General features: G+C 38.7%; 1 long non-coding RNA gene across 1 annotated transcript; it reads left to right on the forward strand.

Annotated features, from left to right (window-relative positions):
* The first annotated feature begins 378 nt into the window (after positions 1-378).
* On the forward strand, positions 379-22,591 carry LOC123379970. Its single transcript, XR_006585098.1, has 3 exons — positions 379-800; positions 19,082-19,198; positions 19,923-22,591. It is a non-coding gene; the product is annotated as an uncharacterized LOC123379970 (long non-coding RNA).
* Positions 22,592-23,279: the final 688 nt, after the last annotated feature.

Raw genomic sequence — 23,279 nt, forward strand, 5'->3', positions numbered from 1 at the left:
TTGCCTCCACCTATATAGGTAATTACTTTATTAAACTCTCTTCGATTACCCATTTTGAGTATACACGTGGCCCGAGCCCCTTTTGGAAAGCTCACCTTTAATGTTTTCTTTTCTTTCTTTCTTCCTTTCTTTCTTTCTTTCTCTTTCTTTCTTTCTTTCTTTCCTTTTTTTTTTTTTTTCAAGTAGGCTTCCTACCCAACTTGTGGCTTGAACTCCAGACCCTGAGATCAAGACTGGTATGCTCCATGGATTGAGCCACCCAGGTGGAAAGTTCACCTTTACAGACACTTTGCTTTTATGACACACCTACATTTCTTCCTAATGCAAAGAAATTCGAAGAGTATTTCATACTTTGCCTCATTTAATCGCCATGATAATATAAAGTAGCTATGCCCACTGTTAACAGGTGGAGTCAACTGGGGTTCCACACCTGACCAATCGCAGAGCTCAGAATCTGGCCACCAAATTTGTGACAGCAATGTCTGTCCCCAATGGATGATATAATCTTTAGGCAGCTGTTTGCAACCTCAAGACCACAAGGAAGGCAGAAGTGCTTTTCACAGAAAAGAAAGTGAAAGAAAAGGCACACGCCGGTTGGGTGGGTCCGGGGCGGTGACAGTGGACCGGCGAAGCTGGGGAGAGCTGCGCCGTGCTTCTCTGGGCCCGGACACGCGAAGAACTTGTGCACCAACTTGTGGCTGTGCGAACAGAACCCAAGCGATCGGGAGGCCGGGAAGCCGAGGTCGGCCGGGAGCCCGGCAGCCCGACCCGCTTCCTGGCCCCCTTCCTCCGGGAGAATGGTGAGGGGCGCCACGGGAGGGGGTGAGGAGGGCGGCGCGCGACACAGCAGCACCAGGTGTCGCGGAGACTGCTCGGCCTTCGAACCCTCTCTTCCTAGGGAGGAGCTTACCGCCGCGACTTGTTTCGGAAGAGAGTAGAGTGTCGGGCAACATTTTCCTGGGAATCTTTGGTCTCTTTGCTCTCAAATTTCAAAAGTTCCTTATAAATCAGGGATATTAATCTTTTATCTGTGATAATAATGTTATCACTAATATAATGTTATGACTGTTACCTTAAGTATGTCATTTGTCTTCTGAGTTTGCTTATGGTGGCTTCCCCCCCCCCATGCAAATGGTTTTTATTTTTATAGGAAAATTTACCAATCTTTTATTTTATTGCATTTGGAATTTGGGGCATATTTTAAAAGCTTTCCTCATCGCCCAGGTTATAGTCACGCATTTTATTTGTAATGCTTTATTTTTTACATTTAGATCTTTGATACATTTGGAGTTTATTCTTGTTTATGATTTGAGGAATGGATAAAACTTTTATCTTTTTCCCAAATGGGTATCCACTTGTCCCAGCACTATTTATTAAAAAGATTAGCACTGCTTCAGTAACTTGAGATACAACATTTATCATATACCAGATTTTTGTACGTACTTTGGCTGTTTCTAGAACTTCTGTTTTATTCCACTGACATGTTTATTCATCTGCTGCAGAGAGGCTTTGTTATATATTTTAATATCAGGGCTAGCTCCCCTAAGAGCTCTTCCTTCCTGCTGTTTTCCTAGCTATTCTTATGTGCTTATCTTATAAACTTTAGGATTGACTTCTGATTTATGATCAGTGTCAAAAAAAAGCTCACTGGGATTTGTACTGGATTTGCATTAAGCTTATAAATTACAGACAACTGACATCTTGAGATAGTGTTGAGATGTTCTAATCAAGAACAAAGGATATCATTTCATTTGTTTGGGTTTACTTTTGTGTCTTTAAAGAGTGTGTATAGTTTTTTTACATAGAATATTTGTTAAGTTTGTTCCTAAATACTTTATCTTTTTTTTTTGCTACTGTAAATGAGATTTTTCATTCATTATATCTTCAATTTGTGTATATGAATGCTATTGACATCCTTTCATTTTTAAAATTGAGGTACAATTTATATACAGCAAATTTATAATTTTTAGTATACAGTCTGTTTTTTAACAAATGTACACAATCGTGTGGCAACCACAAGATATAAAAGATACAAAGACAGAAAGATAGAAAAAAGAGTTTCATCACCCCCGAAAATTCCCACCAGTTCCTTTGGAATCAAGCTCACTCAAGGTGAGTCCCTGGCAAACACTGGTCAGATTTTGGTGCTGATAGTTCCAGAATGTCATATAAGTGGAACCATACAGCACATAGTCTTTTGAGTCTTGCTTCTTCCACTTAGCATAAGGCAGTTGATTTTCATCCACACAGCTGGAACTATCACTAATTTGCTATTGCTTTCTAATTTAATTTCACAGTGGTTAGAGAACATGCTTGTGTTATTTGAATCCTTTTAAATTTATATACTGAGATTTGTTTTCTGGACAGAATATGGTTATCTTGATAAATCCTGTGGTCGTTGGGTTAAGTGTTCTATTGATGTCAGTTAGATTAGGTTGGTTGGAAATATTGTTCAAGTCCTCATATCCTTACTTATGTTATGACTAGTTGTACTATCAGTAATTGAGAAAGGATGCTGAAATCCCCAAGTATAATTACAGATTTATTTCTCCTTGGAGTTCTATCAGTTTGGGCTTCATATATTTTAAAAATCTATTATTAGCTGTACACATGCTTAGGATTATTAATTCCCCTTAATGAATCTATTTGTCACTCCAAATGATGTAGAATAAATGTTCTTATATTTACAAGCATATAAATATATAAATGTAGAATCTATATAGAAATTAATAATATTATAGACTATAGATTACAGATACCACATTATATATAGATATTACATTATAGATTATACATTATAATGTATAAATTATACATTATACATTATATATAGATATTACATTATAGATATATATTATACATTATAGATATTACAGTATAGATATATATTTATAGAAATATATAAGTATAGAACCTTTATTCTATTACTTTTGGAGTGTTTAAAATTAACATTTAAAAAATTGTGTTAAATTTTTTCAACACTTATTTTTGAGAGAGAGAGAGAGAGAGAGAGACAGAGTGTGAGTGGGGGAAGGGCAGAGAGAGAGGGAGACACAGAATCTGAAGCAGGCTCCAGGCTTCAAGCTGCCAGCACAGAGCCCGACGCGAGGCTCCAACTCATGAACCTGAGCCAATGTTGGATGTTCAACTGACTGAGCCATGCAGGCACCTGGTATATGTGTTGTTCTTCCTCTGACTGACTAATTTCACTTAGCATAATACCCTCCAGTTCCATTCACATAGTTGCATTAGCAAGATTTCATTCTTTTTGATTGCCAAGTAATACCCCATTGTATATATATACCACATCTTCTTTATCCATTCATCCATTGATGGACATTTGGGCTCTTTCCATACTTTGGCTATTGTTAATAGTGCTGCTATAAACATGGGGGTGCAAGTGTCCCTTCGAAACAGCACACCTGTATCCCATGGGTAAATACCTAGTAGTGCAATTGCTGGGTTGTAGGGTAGTTCTATTTTTAGTTTTTTGAGGAACCTCCATACTGTTTTCCAGAATGGCTGCACCAGCTTGCATTCCCACCAACAATGCAAAAGAGATCCTCTTTCTCTGCATCCCTGCCAACATCTGTTGTTGCCTGAGTTGTTAATGTTAGCCATTCTGACAGGTGTAAGGTGGTATCTCATTGTGGTTTTGATTTGTATTTCCCTGATGATGAGTGATGTTGAGCATTTTTTCATGTGTCAGTTGGCCATCTGGATGTCTTCTTTGGAGAAGTATCTATTCATGTCTTTTGCCCATTTCTTCACTGGATTATTTGTTTTTTGGGTGTTGAGTTTGATAAATTCTGTGTAGATTTTGGATACTAACCCTTTATCTGATATGTCATTTGCAAATATCTTCTCCCATTCTGTTGGTTGCCTTTTAGTTTTGCTGATTGTTTCCTTCACTGTGCAGAAGTGTTTTATTTTGATGAGGTCCCAGTAGTTCATTTTTGCTTTTGTTTCCCTTGCCTCCAGAGACGTGTTGAGTAAGAAGTTGCTGCAGCCAAGATCAAAGAGATTTTTGCCTGCATCACATCATCTATTCTTAATTTAGAACTGTTTAGCTTTATAATTACTACTTAAAGATACATTTTTAAAAATTGGGCAGAGGATACAGAAAGTTCCCATATACCACCTGGCCCCCCTCAATTTCCCCCACTATCAACATCTCACACCAGAGTGGTACACTTGTTACAATTGGTGAGTCTACATTAACATGTTATTATCACTCAAAGTTCATAGTTTACATTAGAGTTTACTCTTGGTATACTACATTCTATGATTTTTGACAAATGTTTAGTAACATATATCCACCATTATGGTACCATACAAAATAGTTTCACAGCCTTAAAAATCTTCTGTACTCTGCCATTCATCTTTCCCTCTCCTCTAATCTCTAGTACCCACTGCTTTTTTTTTTTTTTTTACTGTTTCCATAGTTTTGCCTTTTCCAAAATGTTATTTAGTTGGAATCATTTGTTAGCCTTTTCAGATTTGGCTTGTTTCACATAGTAATATACATTTAAGTTTCCTCCATGTTTTTCATGGCTTGAGAGCTCATTTATTTTTAGCACTGAATAATATTCCATTGTCTGGATGTACCAATGTTTATTTATCCACTTACCTATTGTAGAAGAACATCTTACTTGCCTCGAAGTTTTGGCAGTTATGAATAAAGTTAGTATATCCGGAATTTCTAGTATACTTCCTGTAACATCATCTATTCTTTTTTTCCCCCCATAATATTATTATTTTTTTATTTTATTTATTTATTTTTTTAATTTACATCCAAATTAGTTAGCATATAGTGCAACAATGATTTCAGGAGTAGATTCCTTAGTGCCCCTTACCCACTTAGCCCATCCCCCCTCCCACAACCCCTCCAGTAACCCTCAGTTTGTTCTCCATATTTATGAGTCTCTTATGTTTTGTCCCCCTGTTTTATATTATTTTTGTTTCCCTTCCCTTATGTTCATCTGTTTTGTCTCTTAAAGTCCTCATATGAGTGAAGTCATATGATTTTTGTCTTTCTCTGACTGACTAATTTCACTTAGCATAATACCCTCCAGTTCCATCCACATAGTTGCAAATGGCAAGATTTATTTCTTTTTGATTGCCGAGTAATACTCCATTGTATATATATACCACATCTTCTTTATCCGTTCATCCATTGATGGACATTTGGGCTCTTTCCATACTGTGGCTATTGTTAATAGTGCTGCTATAAACATGGGAGTGCATGTGTCCTTTCAAAACAGCACACCTGTATCCCTTGGATAAATGCCTAGTAGTGCAATTGCTGGGTTGTAGGGTAGTTCTATTTTTAGTTTTTTGAGAAACCTCCATACTGTTTTCCAGAATGGCTGCACCAGCTTGCATTCCCAGCAACAATGCAAAAGAGATCCTCTTTCTCTGCATCCCTGCCAACATCTGTTGTTGCCTGAGTTGTTAATGTTGGCCATTCTGACAGGTGTAAAGTGGTATCTCATTGTGGTTTTGATTTGTATTTCCCTGATGATGAGTCAAAATCTTATTTTAATTAAGTCCATTAGATTGAATGTCTTAGTGTTCTGGCCTAAACTAAGTTGTCACACTCAGATTAATTACTCCTAGAAGAGAAGAAGCAACTAGGATCGTAGACATGGTAAATCACTCATCACTGGAAGAGGCTATTGATTGATATTTGAGGAGTATTATTTACCTAAAATGTCCAGTGATACACTGTTGGATGATAATATTTGCCCATTTTAAAATCAGGTTGTTTTCTTATTGTTGAATTGTAAGAGTTCTTTATATTTTTGGATAAGAGCTTTTTTTTTTTTTTTTTTTCAGTTTTGTCTTTTGCAAATATTTTGTTCCAGGCTGTGGAAAGATGCATTTTAAAGTGTAGCAGGCCAAAGTCCCTTATCATTTCATTTGGTATTATCTTGTTTTTTAAGTTATATTTGCTTTCATTTTGTCAAATTTTATAATTTATCATGTTGGTATCTTTAAAAATTTTTTTAAATGTTTTTATTTATTTTTGAGACAGAGAGAGACAGAGCATGAGCAGGGGAGGGGCAGAGAGAGAGGGAGACACAGAATCTGAAGCAGGCTCCAGGCTCTGAGCTGTCAGTACAGAGCCTGATGCAGGGCTCAAACTTGCAGACTGTGAGATCATGACCTGAGCTGAAGTCGAACGCTTAACCAACTGAGCCACCCAGGTGCCCCAAGGATTTAGGATTTTTAACACCTGAATTCTGGGGGCACACATTCTCTCCGTAGCATTTGTGAACAAGTTTTTGTGTGGGCATAGGTTTCATGTCTCTTGGGTATATTCTTATCTGGGAGTGAAACGCTGGGGTCATAAGATAATTCTAACTTTTCGAGGAACTGCAAAAGTATTTTCCTAAGTGATCGTGTCATTTTATAGTCCCACGGTATGAGGATATGTCAAGGTATGAGGGTTCCAATTCCTTCACATCCTTGCCAACATTTGTTATTGTCTGTCTTTTTAAATTTTAGTTATTCTAGCGGGTGTGGAGTAGTACCTCATTGCAGTTTTCATTTGCCTTTTCTTAATGACTAACGATTGAACATTTTATTATGTCTTTATTGGCCATATATATATATCTTTCGTGGAGAGGTATCTGTTCAAATCCTTTGCCTATTTTTAAATTGGATTATTTGCTTTTTTATTATTGAGTTGTAAGAGTTCTTTATATATTCTAGATATGAGTCCCTTATCAACTCTGATTTACAAATATTTTTTCCCATTTTATGGATTGTCTTTTCATTGTCTTCATGGTGTTGATAATTTTAAATTTTTTTCATAATATGTGTTTGTAGTATTTATAAAGAATGACTGTTTTGGATATCTTTTCCTTTCTATATTTATCCTCATTTCTTTTCACTACCTTATTTTGATGACCAGGAAGAATTCTGAAAAATATATCAAAAATAGAAGTGGTAACTGAGCACATTTTTAGTTTTTGTTTTATTTTGTTTTTCACATTTCTAAGGAGAGTGACTGTCATGTTTCTTCACTGTGAATACTGTTAACTTCTGAGTTCAGAGTAAGCCTCTTTATCATGCTTAAAGTTCCTTTATTTCTCTTTCAAGGGTTAAAAACAGTGAAAAATGAAAGCAATAGTCTCTATTCTCCCCATAAATGTCTACCCCATACCCAGTCTTCTTTGTGAATATGTAGTATTTTTGTACTTTGGTTATCTGTAGATTGCCCTTTCATTATGCAGTAACAGGAACTTCTTTCTTTTCAGTAATAAGTTATAGCTCTAGTAATTTATGTCAGCGGATGAGCATCATCATTTATTGTCATGTTTGTGTGTTTTTTTTTTCCTTGTGATTTGGTGAGAAGATCTGACCTTACAAAGAATAATATTTAATTTTACATGATCATTTAGCCAGAGTTACTATTTTCTTTTCCTTTATTTCCTCCTTCCTTTCTTCCTTCCTTCCTTTCTTTCTTCTTTCCTTGCCTGTCCTTCCTTCCTTCCTTCCTCTTTCTTTCTTTCTTTCTTTCTTTCTTTCTTTCTTTCTTTCTTTCTTTCTTTCTTTCTTTCCTTCCTTCCTTCCTTCCTTCCTTCCTTCCTTCCTTTCCTTCCTTCCTTCCTTCTTTCCTTCCTTCCTTCCTTCCTTCCTTCCTTCCTCTTTCTTTCTTTCTTCCTTTCTTTCTTTCTTTCTTTCTTTCTTTCCTTCCTTCCTTCCTTCCTTCCTTCCTTCCTTCCTTCCTTCCTTCCTCTTTCTTTCTTTCTTTCTTTCTTTCTTTCTTTCTTTCTTTCTTTCCTTCCTTCCTTCCTTCCTTCCTTCCTTCCTTCCTTCCTTCCTATAAGGCAATGAGTGAAATCTATTTTCTTCCAAAACATCAGAAAGTAATATAAAGGCCAAAGCCTTTCTAACATCTTAAACATTTCTGTCTCCTTAAAAATTGCTAAGTTGGAAGACCTCAGTATAAAAGTAATACTTTTCAGAAGAGTGGATAAAATGGATGAAATGGAAGAGGATGAAATAGAGGAGTTTTCAAAATACCCTTTACAAGCCTCCATTTTGATTGCATTTCACAATATCTAAGACACCATGCCTGAGAATGTGCTCTCCTTGCTTGTGGAGTTGATTAGTGGCCGGTCAGAAGCCAATGGTGACTTCAGGGTGGAAATAATGCCCAATATTAAAGTTGCTGTCATGACTTTTCTCAAAAATGCTGGTAAGACAGTATCTTTTAACCTTTCATTTGCGAATTACGTTTGTATCTTACTTTGAGATTCTAGACATCTCACAGTGGGTTTTGTTTAAAAGTTGTGCTCTTTCTAACTCCCAGTAAGACAACTGCAAAGGATTATGTATTATTATTTCCGGTACTCCTAATAACTAGCATTTATCAAGTGCTTTGCTCTATGCTAAGCACTGTGCTAAATTTTTACTTGCTTCTTCTTAAAACATATAGCACTATGAGATAGGTACTGTTATTACCGCCATTTTGCAGATAAAGGAATCTAGGTTTAGAGAGAATTAAATGATTTGGTCACAGTCACACCGCTAGTAACATTCTGACTTCTGAGTGTATTTTTTTCTTTCCTTTTTTTACTTTAGAGAGAGACCATGAACAGGGGAGAGGGGCAGAAGGAGAGAGAGAGAGAGAGAGAGAGAGAGAGAGAGAGAGAGAGGGAATTCCAAGTAGGCTCCATGCTCAGCACAGAGCCTGACACAGGGCTCGATCCCTTGACACTGGGATCATGACCTGAGGCAAAATCAAGAGTTGGACACGCAACTGAGTCATCCAGGCACCCCCTGAGTGTATTTTCTTAACCACTGTGACTATGCCCTCAAATTTCCTATGAGCATAAACAAATTTATTTTTATGACAATGATGACAATGACATGTCCAAATAGAGACCAAGATATGGTGAAATTGGTGGGGGGGGGGGGGGCAGAGAGAAATTAGAGTGAGGAAACAATATCATATTATAATCATTATTATTATCAGCTTACACAATGGCTGCATATACTTGATTTCATTTAGAGAGATAGCTGTTGATACATGTTCCCAAAACGGTCTTAAGTGGAGGCCAGTGTGCACTCATGCATTCTCGGTAAGCAACATGGGATAGGTTGAAGTTGATACTGTGAAATTTAACTTTATGTAGAAATATAGTATCTAAATTTTAATTCTTAGTTATGGCCTCTAAATCAAGTTACTATTTAAAATCTGTTTTCTTTTGCCATGAAATGAGATTATAGTACCAATAAACTGATTTTTATTTGTAGATGACAAGGCATTTGTTAATGTTTGTGTCAGACACTATAGAATTCAGCAATTTCAGATTTTCCCAAGACTTCTGGAACTGACAAGAACCATTAGGGTTGAAAATCTGCCACCTCATGTTGATAAAATTACATAACAATTTTCTTGGAAAACCCCACAAATGGAGGAGAAGGAGTAACCAATGCACAGCTTTTCCCAGAGAAGAGTTCAGCCCTGGTTGAGTTTTCTGACTACCAAGGTAATTGATTCTCTTCTTTTTAAATCTTTACAGTTATTATTAACCATTTCATGCACAAATGAAGTCAAATTAGAAGCCACACAAGTGGTTAGGAAAACCATCAAAGCCACCCATTCTTACTGGAATATGCCATGAATTAACTTAAGGCTTTGAATAGGTCTTTGTGAAGACCTAGATAAAAGAATTGTTTTTTGTGCAGTAAATAAAACAAAAAACAAAAAACAACAACAAAAAAACCCCCAGAAAACAGAAACTTCTCTTGACCTCAATTTCTCTGCAGTTACTGCTTCATTTTTTTGTTTCCCTTTGCAGAAAAATTTCTCAGGTGAGTTTGTCATTACTCACCCCCATTTTCTCTCCTCTTACTCTTTCTCAAATCCATCCGAGAGGAGGCTTTACCCCCACCATTCCATCAAAATTGCTCTTGTCAAGTTCAGCAATGACCTCCTAAACTAAATTTACGAACCAGTTTTCAGGCTTAATTTTACTTGATCTCTTCATAGCATTTGACTCAATGATAAATAACTCTCTCCTTCTAAGTGCACTTTGTTCACTTGCTGCTAGGATGCCACACTTTGTTCTCCTACCTCGGTAGCTGCTAATTCTCATTCTTCCTTCATTTTACCTTTTCTTCAACTTTTAATTTAGAGCTCAGTTCTTTACTTCTTTTTGTCTACACTCAGTTCCTTGGAGATCTAGTGGCTTTAAATACTGTCTACGTATCCATGACTTTCAATTCATGTCTCCAGTCAAGACTCTCTCATAAACTCCAATGTCAATTTTCACTGCTACTAGACCTATTCACCTGGTTGCCTAAAAGTATATGACATAAATATAACATGTCCAAGACAAAACTCCCAGTCCTTCTCACCTTATGCCACCAACCTGCATTATCCACAGGCTTTCCCATCTCAGTTGATAGCAGTTCCATCCTCCTAGTGATGAGGGAGCTTGAGGCAGGCTGAGGGCAAAATACAGACTAGCACACACCACACACACACCCTAGGTGGGACATGTGTGATATTCCTCAGGCACTCCTGGCTACCCTAGGACAAAGGAGAGGAAAGAAAACAAATGACTAACTGATAGAGATCACAGTCATATAGGACATGGGTCTCCATCAGTTTACAAATGTCTTGGTAAATTATAAGAAAAAGGCAATCTTGTCAATAGACTAATCTCCAGAAACCTATAAACTCTGTTTCCTGGAGCCCCAGCATCACATCACCCCTTAATAGTGATATGGGAAACAAAGGCAAGAAGAAAATGGCAGGTAAAATTGAATATCCTTATAACCGGCAGCCCATTGACAAATACTTAAGGCAAATACAGAGTGTAGCATTTCTCCTGGAACCCCCTACCATCCTAATGTTAATGCCTTAGTAGAGGGAAAACAAAGCTTGACAATACCAAGGCCTCAGGTATCTTAGGAGTCCTCTTTAGCATATCAAAGTCCCTCTGGAGGCCTCCCTTTTGACTTTACGTCCCCAACTCAATAGTATAAAACCAGCCATTCTTCACAACCCCAGTGCAGGTCTTTCTGCCTATGGGTCCTGTCCCTGTGCTTTAATAACATCACCTTTTGCACTGAAGACGTTTTCAAGAATTCTTTCTTGGTCATTGGCTCCAGCCCTCTTTCCCCCCCTCCCCCCCCCCCCCGCCCTCGCACTTAACCTCAAAAACTCATCATTTTTTGCTCAGGCCAAAACCTGGGAGTCTCTCATATCCCACACCTAGTCTTTTAGGAAATCCTGTTCACTCTAGCTTCAAGATGTATTCATAATCTGATCACTTCTCAAAGAGCATGATAAGAATTTGGAAAATTAAATGAACCATTTTAAAGGTAGTAACAAACTCCCAAAGAGCTTATGCCACAGAGTAGTTTATATTTTAGATAATATGACTAAATAAATACCATTATTAATGGCCATATTTCATCTACACATCCCCTCCTAACTATGATCCTTAGGAAGAGTTGCTAAAGCCAAAAAATATCCCTGAAACTGTAGGTGGAGATAGAAGGCTGGGGGATGGAAATGAATGAGGTCAAGAGAAGAGAAGCAAAAATTAGGATCTTTCTCACATAGCTTGGAAGGAAACCAGTCAAGCAGGAAAGCCAAAAATTGAGATCCTCTCTAGAAGGAAAAGGAGCTTAACTTTCAATAGTAGTTTAAGAAGCTAATAGTCTTAGGACTAGACTGAAATAATATCTGATTCTTCATATAGCAATGAATTGATACCACTGGACATTGTTTTTAATGTTTATTTATTTTTGAGATAGAGAGAGACAAAGCATGAGCGTGGGAGGGGCAGAGAGAGGAAGACACAGAATCTGAAGCAGGCTCCAGGCTCCGAGCTGTCAGCATAGAGCCCGACATGGGTCTTGAACCCACGAACCATGAGATCACGACCTGAGCTGAAGTCTGACACCTGACCATTGGAGCCACTCAGGCACCCCATACCACTGGACATTTTTAATTGGCACTTTATGAGAAGACAAATGTTTAGTGTGGGTATCCCTCACCTAGCAGACTTCTACATTTAAAACGGTATAATTCTTAGGACTCATACTAACCTCCCAAAGTTGCAAAATATGAAGGTCCCATCTCTCTTGCATACTTGTCACCTAGTCCTTAGCTAGTGTTGACATCTGAAGAGCTTTTTTTTTTTTTTAACAGTTAATTATGGTTATACTCTGGTAAATGGTTAGTGGCTAAGCACAGTCAATGTCTCTGGAGATAATGTGCAAGTTGGGTTAGCTAAAAGCCTGAGTCTGCACTCCAACCATTGTGAGCTAAAGTAGCCATCAGGAGAGGCAGAGTGATATAGGGTGTAGTGCAGCATTTTACAAACTTTTTGTAAACCATGGGGCACCATAAAAATAGGTGTTTTATATCCCAACCCATACCTTATGTAAAAACAAAAACATTTGTTACAATTTGGAAAAAAAGTTTTGCTGCAACATGCATTTCTTGCTAAGGAACTGTTATACTCTGTTTTCTATTATATTCTGTTTTGTTTTTGTTTGGTTGGGTTTTGAGGCTTTTGTTGTTGTTTATATTTTTTTTGTTAAGATCCTTAAAATTCATATTGTTGGCATAGTTATCAGAGGTTGGCATTCAGCAATGACTTTGACACAAAGGATTAGGGGGTAGGGGTTTTAACCTTATCCCCTCTGTCTCCACCAGCCTGCCTCTTCAAGCCATCCTAAATAAGCATACAGTCTGTGTTAGTTTTCTATTGCTCCATACCAAATTTAGTGGCTTTACATAGCAACCATTTATTATCCTACTTTCTGAGGGCGAGGAATTTGGGAGCAGCTTAACTGGGTGATTCTGGATAAGGACCCCTGATGAGGTTGCTATCAACCTGTTATTTGGGGCTGCAGTTATCTGAAGGCTTGATGGGGACTGGAGAGTTTCTTCTAGGCTCACTCACATAACTGCTGCCAGAGGCCTCACTTCCCTGCCTTGAGGGCCTTTCCATAGGGTTGTTTGTGATGTGGCAGCTGGCTGCCCCCAGACCGAGTTATCTGAGAGAGAGAGGGTGGCAGGGGAGGGGGCAAGGGCTATAGTGCCTTTTGTCATCTAGCGTCAGAAGTGACACAGCATCACTTGTGCCATATTCTGTTGGTCACAGAGACCAACTTTGATACAAGATGGAAGGAAATTATAGAAAGGCATGATTATCAGGGATCATTGGTGCCATCTAACTTACACAATCCAAGGAAATACAGCTTTAAGACAAGTTCCACATACTGCCCCCTACTTCTAGCCAGATTGTCACTCCTAAGCCTTCTATATAGAAATAGAGCATCACTGGCCTTTAGAATCCCAAAGATACGTATTTAAATTCTAGAATTTACTAGCTGGATAGTGATAGCAATGTTACTTCCTTACTCTGTTCCCTCATTTAAAGTGGGTATAAAACCTATCTCACAGGGTCGTTATGAAGATTAAGTAGGATAATATTTGTACACTGCCTGACACAAACCAGGTATTCAATAAATAAAGTTATTATAACTATCAAATTAGGAAAGAATGGAAAGCATAAGTTACTAATTTGATGGGAAATAATAGATATGAATTGTGTTCTAGATAAATGTAGGTCTCAGCTGCTACAGGATAAAGTGCTATTATTAAGTGATGTTTGAATAGTTCAGTGTCCTTCATTTTGATACTGTTATCACCTCTGACATAAAAGTACTGTAATAAACTATTTCTACTGGGTAACATGTATTTGAAAATAGGCTAGTCAGGGCATCTGGGTGGCTGAGTCGGTTAAGCATCCAACTCCTGATTTCGGCTCAGGTCAAGATCTTAGGGTCATGAGATGGAGCCCCACAGCAAATTCTTTTTCTCCCTCTCTCTCTGCCCCCCATCACTCCTGCACACCTGTGTGCTCTCTTTCTCTAAAAAAAAAAAAAAAAAAGGAAGGAAGGAAGGAAGGAAGGAAGGAAGGAAGGAAGGAAGGAAGAAAAAGAAATAGGCTAATGAATTTAATTTAGAGAAAAATCTCCCTTGCCCCCCCAAAAAGAAAAATGGTTGTCTTAGGTGTAAAATCACATCCCTAAGTGATGGTCCATCTTCTGCTTGGCTGGGAACTCATTGTCCCCCCAAGTTGACCCATTCTTCCTTAGGACAGTTCTAATTATTAAAAAAATTTAGCAGCATATGAAGCCCAAATATGTTTTACTTATTAGTCCTTGTTATTCCTTTTAAAGTTGTAGAAATAAATCCTTTATAAGATAACCCTTCAAATGTTTAATGACAACTATTACGTGCGGCTCCCTTCATCTACTTATTATCTGTACTTCTGCAAGTTAAATATATTCAGTTCCTTTTATATATCCTCATGTGATGTGGTTTTGAATCCTTTTACAGCATCAGTTTCCCTCTTCAGAACACCATAGCTAGTTTTCATAATCCCTTTGCAATGTTTGGCACCTTAAACTAAGTACCATACCCCAGGTATTGCCTATTTTTACCAGTCAAAAGTAGAATAGGGTTATTTATTCACCATACATATTCTTGTTACTATGTTTTTTTTTAAATTATAGCCTCAAATCTCATTACTACCCTTTTTAAGATGAATGGACTTTATTTTTAGAACAATTTTAGGTTTATAGAAAAATTAAGCAGAAAGTAAGGAGAATGCCTCCTACCCCTAGTTTTCCCTAGTATTAACATCTTGCATTAGTGTGGTACATTTGCTACAATTGATGAAAGCGTATTGCTACATTATTATTAACTAAATTCCATCACATTAGAGCTCACTCTTAGTGTTGGATGCTTCTCTGCATAATGCATAATGTCATGTGTCCTCAATTATAGTTTCATACAGAATAATTTCAGTGCCCTGAAAATCCCCTGTGCTCACCTATTCACCCCTCCCTTCCTCCTCCAAACTGCAAGCAGCACTGATATTTTTACTGTCTCCACAGTTTTGTCTTTTCAAAAATGTCATGTAGTTGGAATCATATAATATGTAGTCTTTCAGATGGGCTCCTTTGCTTAGCAACAGGCATTATATTTCCTCTATGCCTTTTTGTAGCTTCATAGCTCATTTCTTTTATCTCTGAATCATATTCTGTTTTATGGAGGCATCATATCTATTATGTATCCATTCATTTATTGAAGGACACCTTGGTTACTTCCAAGTTTGGGCAATTATGAATAAAGCTATATTGCTACTATAAACATTCATTTACAGGTTTTGTGTGGACATAAGTTTTCAAGTTATTTGGATAAATATCATAAAGTACAAATGCTGGATCATATGGTAAAAGTATGTTTAGTTTTGTAAGAAATTGCCAGACTGTCTCCAAAGTGGCTGCACCATTTTGCATTCCCATCAGCAATGGATGAGAGTTCCTACTGCTCCATGTGCTTCCCAGCATTTGGTGACTTTTTTTTTCTTCTTCTTTCTTTCTTTTTTTTTTTTTAACATTTATTTTTACTTTGAGAGAGACAGAGATAGCACGAGTTGGGGAGGAGCAGAGAGAGGGAGACAGAATCCCAAGCAAGCTCTGCACTGTCAGCGCAGAGCCTAATGCGGGGCTCGAACTCATGAAACTGTGAGATCGTGACCTGAGCCGAAATCAAGAGTCAGTTGTTTAACCGAGTGAGCCACCCAGGCGCCCCCTTTTTTCCTTCTTAAACACACCTACATCACTGTTGATTTATACAGAATTTACTGTCAACCGAAATCCCTTAGATGTTTTTATACTAGCTGCTAAGCCACACTGTCTTTCTCCCAAACTTGTGCAGTTATTCTTTGGACTTTTCTTAGTGCCCTTCCTTTCTTTTGGTGCTTCTCCAAAAGTCCTGGGGTCTCTTTTATTTATTAGGTTCTTTCATAATTCAACTGCTATAGGTGAAGGACTGTGAAGGACTCACAACCTTCTCCAGAGGGATTGCCTTCAGGAGACTAAAGGCCTGGGAACTGGAGGTATCTGGGAGTTTACATTCATCACCCAACCAGGATGACCTGTAGACAATAACTGACTGGTATGAGGTTCTAAAACCCAGCTCCCTGTCTCAAGGTTGGGATAACACCATGATACAATTTATATACTCCAGAGCTCCTTGCAGGATTAGCAGAAGCCAGGCTTAACCTGAACCACATTCTCTGTCTTTGTCTCTCACATCCTACAGGTTTCTCCTGAGGGTACAACTTTAATAATTCACATGAATCCTCATCTCAGGCTCTGCTTCTAGGGAATCTGAACTAATTTTATGAAATTTTTTTATTACAGCATGCAATTGTTTTTAACTATTTTTGACTATTACAACTATTCCTTTAAAAATGGTATTGGTTTTACTTCTAACAGTTCATTTTTAATTGCTCATGCATTATTGTTTGTATTTATTGAATCTTTAAGAGCCAAGTTTGTTTGTTTGTTTGTTTTCAGAAAAAAAAATCACCTCCCCAATATTGTAATGAATGTCAATGGGAATACCGGATTAATTGTATAGACCTTCACTACAAAGTAAACATGAATGGAATAGATCTATTTCATTCAGTGCGAATTGGGTCCATTGCATTCATGAATGTCACATCTTTCATTGAGCTGCCTGACAGTGGTGGTACCATTTTAGGGAGATATACTATATTGCAGAGTCTCATTAGTATCAGGATTTCTTTTTGTGCCAAAGATTTTGTCTGAATACCTACCTTTTGCTTTTTCTTTTTTTAGTGGTCGACACCTACTTGGCCAAAAAGCTTGTCTTCAATGAAAGGCCCATTACTGTGTTTCCATATTATGTGACTTTGGGCATAGCCTTATATGGAAAGGAGAAGCCCCTGAGAAAGTTGCTAGCACCATTTTGGGTGGCTCTGCATCCTTTCATATGGAAGATCATGCAGAAGAAGCATTGCCTGATTGGAATGATAAATTATAAAAGGGGAAGGTGACACTCTGAGGTAACATGGCACCAAGTCAACTGTAAGAGGCTAGAGGTAACATTCAGGTCTGCGACCACTGAACTCACTCAAAGAAGAACAAAGATCAATGTCATCAAGACTTGGAAAGAGGACATTTCTAAAAACTTCTGCCATATCATCTTTAAATATAAAGTCACCGAGTTGAATATGAAACCAGCAGTATGGGAAGACATAAAAAACAGCATAGAGGATGATAGGACTTCAATTGAGTCTGATATAGTCAAGGAGGTGGTCATAATAACAGGTTGTTTGGAGGATGTGAAAAGAATTTAACACAAGACACCAATCATAACATTGAAAAGGAAAAAAACAAAATTTGATAGAGAATGTGGCTGGTTCTTCTGAAAGGTTTTCTAGTCTTCATATCAGTGCTTTGAAAGAGTCTATACCCGAGCAATTCTCAGGGTGGGAGATCGAGGTCATTTTTTTGTTTGTTTGTTTCAAGTTTTTATTTAAATTCTAGTTAGTTAACAGAATGTAATGTTGGTTTCAGGAGTAGAATTAGGCAATTCATCACTTACATATAACATCTATTGCTAATCACAACAAGGGCCCTTCTTAATACCCATTTATCCCACTGCTCACCAGGGTGGGAAGTCATTGATAATGCTTGCAGCAAACATACCACAGTACATGCAGGAGAGTATAAAAAATGAAATTCTTGAGCAAGTGAAGGGGACTGTTCAAGCCCATTTCCAGTCCTTCTGGAGTTTCCTATTTGTTATAGAAAGTAGAGTGTGGAAAATTCTCTAAGATTATTTTAAGCAAAGAAAAGTCACATCCTTTCTGAGTTAGATCAGACATGGAAAATACATTTCATTTCATGGGTTACCTCTGATCAAACGACAGTTGTTGCCTGGAGGTCTGCGTTGAGCAAGATTCTGAAACTATCTGCATTGATTGAGAAAGAGTGTTGATACCAATTAATGTCTGTGACAGATGTGGATGACAAGGTTTATGGGATGGGGTGGTGATGTATCCCATGTTTTTACCATTGGTAAGTGCGACAATACCGTCAGGCAGATCAGCTCCTCTTGAAGATTCTGTGAAGAGCAGATTCAAGGATTGTGTCCTTTATCAGCTAATAATTTGACTTTAAGTAGGTGGTTTCATCTCTTTGTACACTGGTCTCCCCCTCCCCCCCCCCCCCCCATGAAGTTTCTGTACTGGATGATCTGTGATGACCCTTTAAATTCTAAAATTCTATGCCTGATGAATAGTCAAGTTATAAATGCGATGTTGTGGAGAACTAAGGGGTATGTCTTAGTTTGGGTTCCCTCAGAAGAGAACCTGAGACAGGATTCAAGTGCAAATGATCTAAATAGGGAAGTAAAAGATACTGATGGTGTGTTTTCAAATCCATTACCACTAATCCCACTGGGGAAACTCAGAGCGAGGCCTACCTGGAAGGCAAGGTTGCTGGGGTGGTTTTACAGGAACTCCTATCAATCGTTGGATGAGGACTTGAGAGGGGGTGGTGGGAGGGCTGGTTAATTTACCTGCAATTCCTCTCTGCTACACCTGCAAGCAAAGCAGGCTTTGGCACTACAGAAACTCCTCTGACAAGGAATACAGCTGGAGGGGTGCCTGGGTGGCTCAGTCTGACTTCGGCTCAGGTCGTGATCTCACAGTTTCGTGAGTTCTAGCCCTGTGTCAGGCTCTGTGCTCAGAGCCTGGAGCCTGCTTCAGGTTCTGTGTCTCCCCCCCACCCCACCCCCTCTGTCTCTCTTTCTCTCTTTGCCCCTCTCCTACCTGCTCTCTTTCTCAAAAATAAATAAATAAATAAATAAATAAATAAATAAATAAATAACATTAAAAAAATAAAAAAGAAAGAAAGAAAAGAAATACAGCTGGAAATAAGACCCAACCAAGTGCCCTTAAATAGTAAGAGCCAGGGGATATGAGCAGGGTCTCCTAAGCTAGAATTCTTGGGGGAATAAGTAAAAGAGCTCACTGGCATTTGAAGTGTTAAATACATTGTGGTAATACATCATTTGCTTTTGAATCTTAGGGTTGGGTTATGAGTTGAGTTAGAGAGATGATGAATCTAATAGGTTGTGTTTGGACACCTATGAGGAAAGTCTCCAGATAGCATTGCCTGGTAATTATTTTTACTGTTTTGTCCACAGTCAAGAGACCAAGCCAGCTGGAAAAATGATCTTTCCAACAGACATGTGATAGCCTCAACCCAAACCAAAGAAGGTCTAAAGCTTGTGATGATAAGTGGAGATGTTATTTATTTCCAGGTAAGTGGTACTATTTAGTAAATCCATCAAGAAACAATGGCGTCTAATTAACTGGTTCTGTGATTTAAGATCAAAGATGAAGACCATATAAATTTGGGAAGTTAAACCCACCCGAGGTTCAAGCAGGACTATACTCACCATCCCCTGGATTCCATGTGTTCTCATGTGAAGAGATCCAAGTTGACCACAAACCAGGCTGTGCATATGCACCTCTTTTATTTCTCTATAACTTATCTTTACCTATTTTCAACCCAGTTCTGTTTTTTCTCTCCTGTTCCAATCGACATTTATGGGGAGGACATATACACATCCTATTATAATATTATCCTTCACAAATACCCTGTTGCTCCTGTCTGAGCACTTTCTGAGACACAGGCAGAATGAGAAAGGAGAAAGATTACCAGTACAGGTACTAAATGCTCAGCCTGCCTTTTGCTGCCTCCCCTTCTATTGCTCCCCCACCCCTCCCCTTGGAATCACCAATTAGCAGGAGGTGCAGGCACTATATCCCATCTGTAGTTGACATCCATGATACTCAGTGCTGGCTGCACATCAGAATCATCTGGGAAGCTTTTAAAACTATAGATGCCAAGAACTTACCCCTAGAGACTCTGATTTTAATTGGTCAGGTATGTGGTGGTGGGGGGGGAGGGATCAGTAGTTTTTAAAAGAATTCAAGGTGATTCTAATATGAAGAGATTTACTGATGTGGATTCTTCTTCAGAATTCTGTGGTTTCCACCATTTTGACACTTGATATTTACCAGATGGCATACACTCAAGATTAATGAAAGGAGAATTCTTCTGAGAAATTTGGAGACTCATGGATTATAAGCCACTGGAAATATTCTTTGCTTTTGCTGCAAAATGAGACAGCAGCAGGGAGGCAGCCAGCCAGTTTCTTCATGCTCTCTAGAGTACCTAGAGTCCTTCTCTTTGTCACATGGTTTCAGGACCTTCACTCAGAGCTTCAAGGTGAAAATTTGAATCTTATAATTTTACCCAGAAAGGTGGCACTAATCAAGTTCAGAAGACTTATTTATAAAACTGGAATTATAATTATTTAATTTGCAAAGAGGAAGCTAATTGCCATGGCTGTGGGTAATAGAGAGCTCTGTAGCTGCCTATTATGAGATTGTTTGGTGAGCATACTCAGACCAGAAAACAACTGGCTCATGTAAAAGTATAGGAAGTTTCTTTTTCACTCTAGAAGGCATAGTGTAGTGGTTATGCAGACCAACTCCAAAGTTAGTCCTGGCAGGGTTCAAATCCCACTTTACCACTGACCAGCCATTGATCTTGGTCAACATTCCCCCTTATGTCTCAGTGTCCTTACCTGTAATTATGGATGATGACAATATTAGGGTTCCTGTGCGGTGGGTCAAGTAAAATAATCCACACAAAGCACTTAGCACCTTCTTGGCACATAGTGAAGACTCAAAAAATGATAGCTATCATCATTATCCACTTAGGACAGACCACTTGAAAGTTTACCTCACCCAATCAGTGCTACAATCTGAGACAGATATTACATACCCTCATCTTATAAATGAGGAAACTGAGATCTTTTCACGGCATAGTCTGTTGATAAACTCTCACCAACCCTGTCAGGATACCTATTCTCATGGTTGGATGGCGCCATATAAACTTTGGAGCCCTTTAAATCTTTCTTCTCTGAGTTCCTTTCCCTATCCAACTGGTTTCCCAGCCTCCTTGCACACTGTCTCTTGTACATGCCCTTTCCTTTTCATTCCCACAGTCAACTCGTCTTTCAGCACTCCCAGTCACCCCTCTCACCCTCCTGTCTGTTCTCTCCATAGCTATTTGATGCATATTTATCAGGTGCTCCCTACTGCCTGCAGCATAAAGCCCAAAAAAGTGTGAGCTTACAAAGTCTTACATCATCTGGCCCCAAATCTCTTTCCAGCCCTGTCTCTTATCATTAATACTCTCTGTTCGCTAAATTGGACTGCTTTCTGACCTTTTGCAATTCTGTGTGTTTTCTTAAATATTTACCCACCTAGAATGCTTACTGCCTTCTTTTCCCCTATCCCAGATTCATCCCTTATCCTCTTTGTAAAGACTCTACTAACCAGTCCAGTCTAAAGGATTCCTGCTTTTTTTTGAAATGCTATAGCAATTACTAATTGTATTTTTAACACAGTTTCTTTTGATTATCTTGAACGATATAAACATTAAGACTATTTTGCTGTTTTACATGTTAATATATTGCTTCCCCAAACTGTGTAGGAATCAGTAAGCAGGGAGCAGGGTGAAAATGGGCTGAATCTTGTTTTTTTGGAAAGCTTACTGACTTTTTTTTTTTAGTTTATTTATTTATTTTGAGAGAGAGAGAGAGGCAGAGAGAGAGGGAGAGAGGGAAACCCAAGCAGTGCAGAGCCCAATGTAGGGCTCAATCCCATGACTGTAAGACCATGACCTGAGCTGAAATCAAGAGTCAGATGCTTAACCAACTGCCCTGTGGAAGGCTCACTGACTTTTCCCTGCAGGAATCTTCTCAGGTCCTGAGATTAGTTTATGTTAACTAACCTCATACAAGACTGAGGTGGACCCATGATAGTGAGAAATGTAACTGTTATGTGGCCCAAAGACATATACACCTTTTAATTTACAATGAAGAGCTCCCAAGGAACCAGACTACTCAAAATCCACATGAGCAAAGCATTCTGCCCTCTAAATTTGAATACAAAATAGGAGTAAATAGAATTGGATGAATTGAATATTTAACATCTGTTGGCATCAGGTCATGACCCCATCTCACCAAGGGGATGGCCTCAGCAAGCTTTGGAGATCCCCATACCCCTAGAATGGCTTGAGTGGACACTGCCTACCTTCACTTCAATGACCTTCCTTTGTTTAGGGCTTTGTTAGACCTTTTTTAGGCCTTTGTTAGACCAGAATCTGCACCCCCTTCCTGCCCCCGCCCTTCAGATGGACCCATTCTTTCTTTAGGTATGTTAATCAAGTCAGAACAATTACTCTCAGTTCCTGCGAGCCTAAAAGATACTCTTTCTTCCTCAGTGGTCTCTTTCAGAGTTCTGTTTTTGTTTCCATCTGTCTAGCTATCTTTCTGTTTCCGCTTCTACCTTTCATTCTGACTCTCCCTTCTGTTTGCTCATTTTCGTAGCCCTACTCTGACTCATCATATGTTAACTTAACAGTAGTGGGTGATATATTTCCTTAATTTCTAAGTTTTGGGGCTCACCCCATTACAATATCTAAGTACTAACAACAGATTGTAAGCTCCTTGAGGGTAGGGCTGGGAGGTCAGTATGATAGACAAACGTATCTTGTGCATTACCTCATAATACTTGGCAAGTCATAGGTGCTTAATAACTATGGATTGGAACTCTAACAAACATGTTGCTGTTTTCCTTAAGGCCGATGTCATTGTCAACACTGTTCCCATGAATCTTCAGCTTGGAGGAGGACCACTATCTCAGTCTCTTTTGCAGAAAGCTGGTCCAAAGCTCCAGGAAGAGTTATATGCCACCAGGCAGGGAACAGAGGAGAAAGTGGGTAGCGTATTCATGACAAGTGGCTGCAATCTGAACTGCAAAGCTGTGCTCCACGTCGTGGCACCAGGCTGGGATAATGGAGCAGGGTCTTCTCAGCAGGTAGAGAAAATCCTTAGTTCTCTGCTACATTGATAGCTCTGGTAATCCTCTGGCAGGATATAGATCTGTGGTTCTCAAGCAAAGTGAATTTATTCCCCAGGGGACATTTGGCTTGTTACACTGGCTACTGATAGCTAGGAAGTGGGGGCCAGGGATGCTGCTAAGCCTCCTACAAAGCATACATGAGCCTTCATAACACAGACTTTGCTGGCCCAGGTTGAGAAACCCTGGTATTGACTGAGCCTTGTCAATTTACTGAAATCTTTATTACATTCCATGAACAGTCCATCACAGCTACCAGTTATTACAGTATAACTGACCTTGAAAGTAGTAACAAACCTTGGGGTTCTCCGAGAATGATATCTGAAAATTAGTGTAATGATCCTTCAGTATGACAGCGATGCAGCTAGAGCTGTGGTAAAGGATGAAGGGTCATTGCCCTCT

Source organism: Felis catus, chromosome C2 (genome assembly GCF_018350175.1).
Source record: "Felis catus isolate Fca126 chromosome C2, F.catus_Fca126_mat1.0, whole genome shotgun sequence".
Taxonomy (NCBI): Eukaryota; Metazoa; Chordata; class Mammalia; order Carnivora; family Felidae; genus Felis; species Felis catus.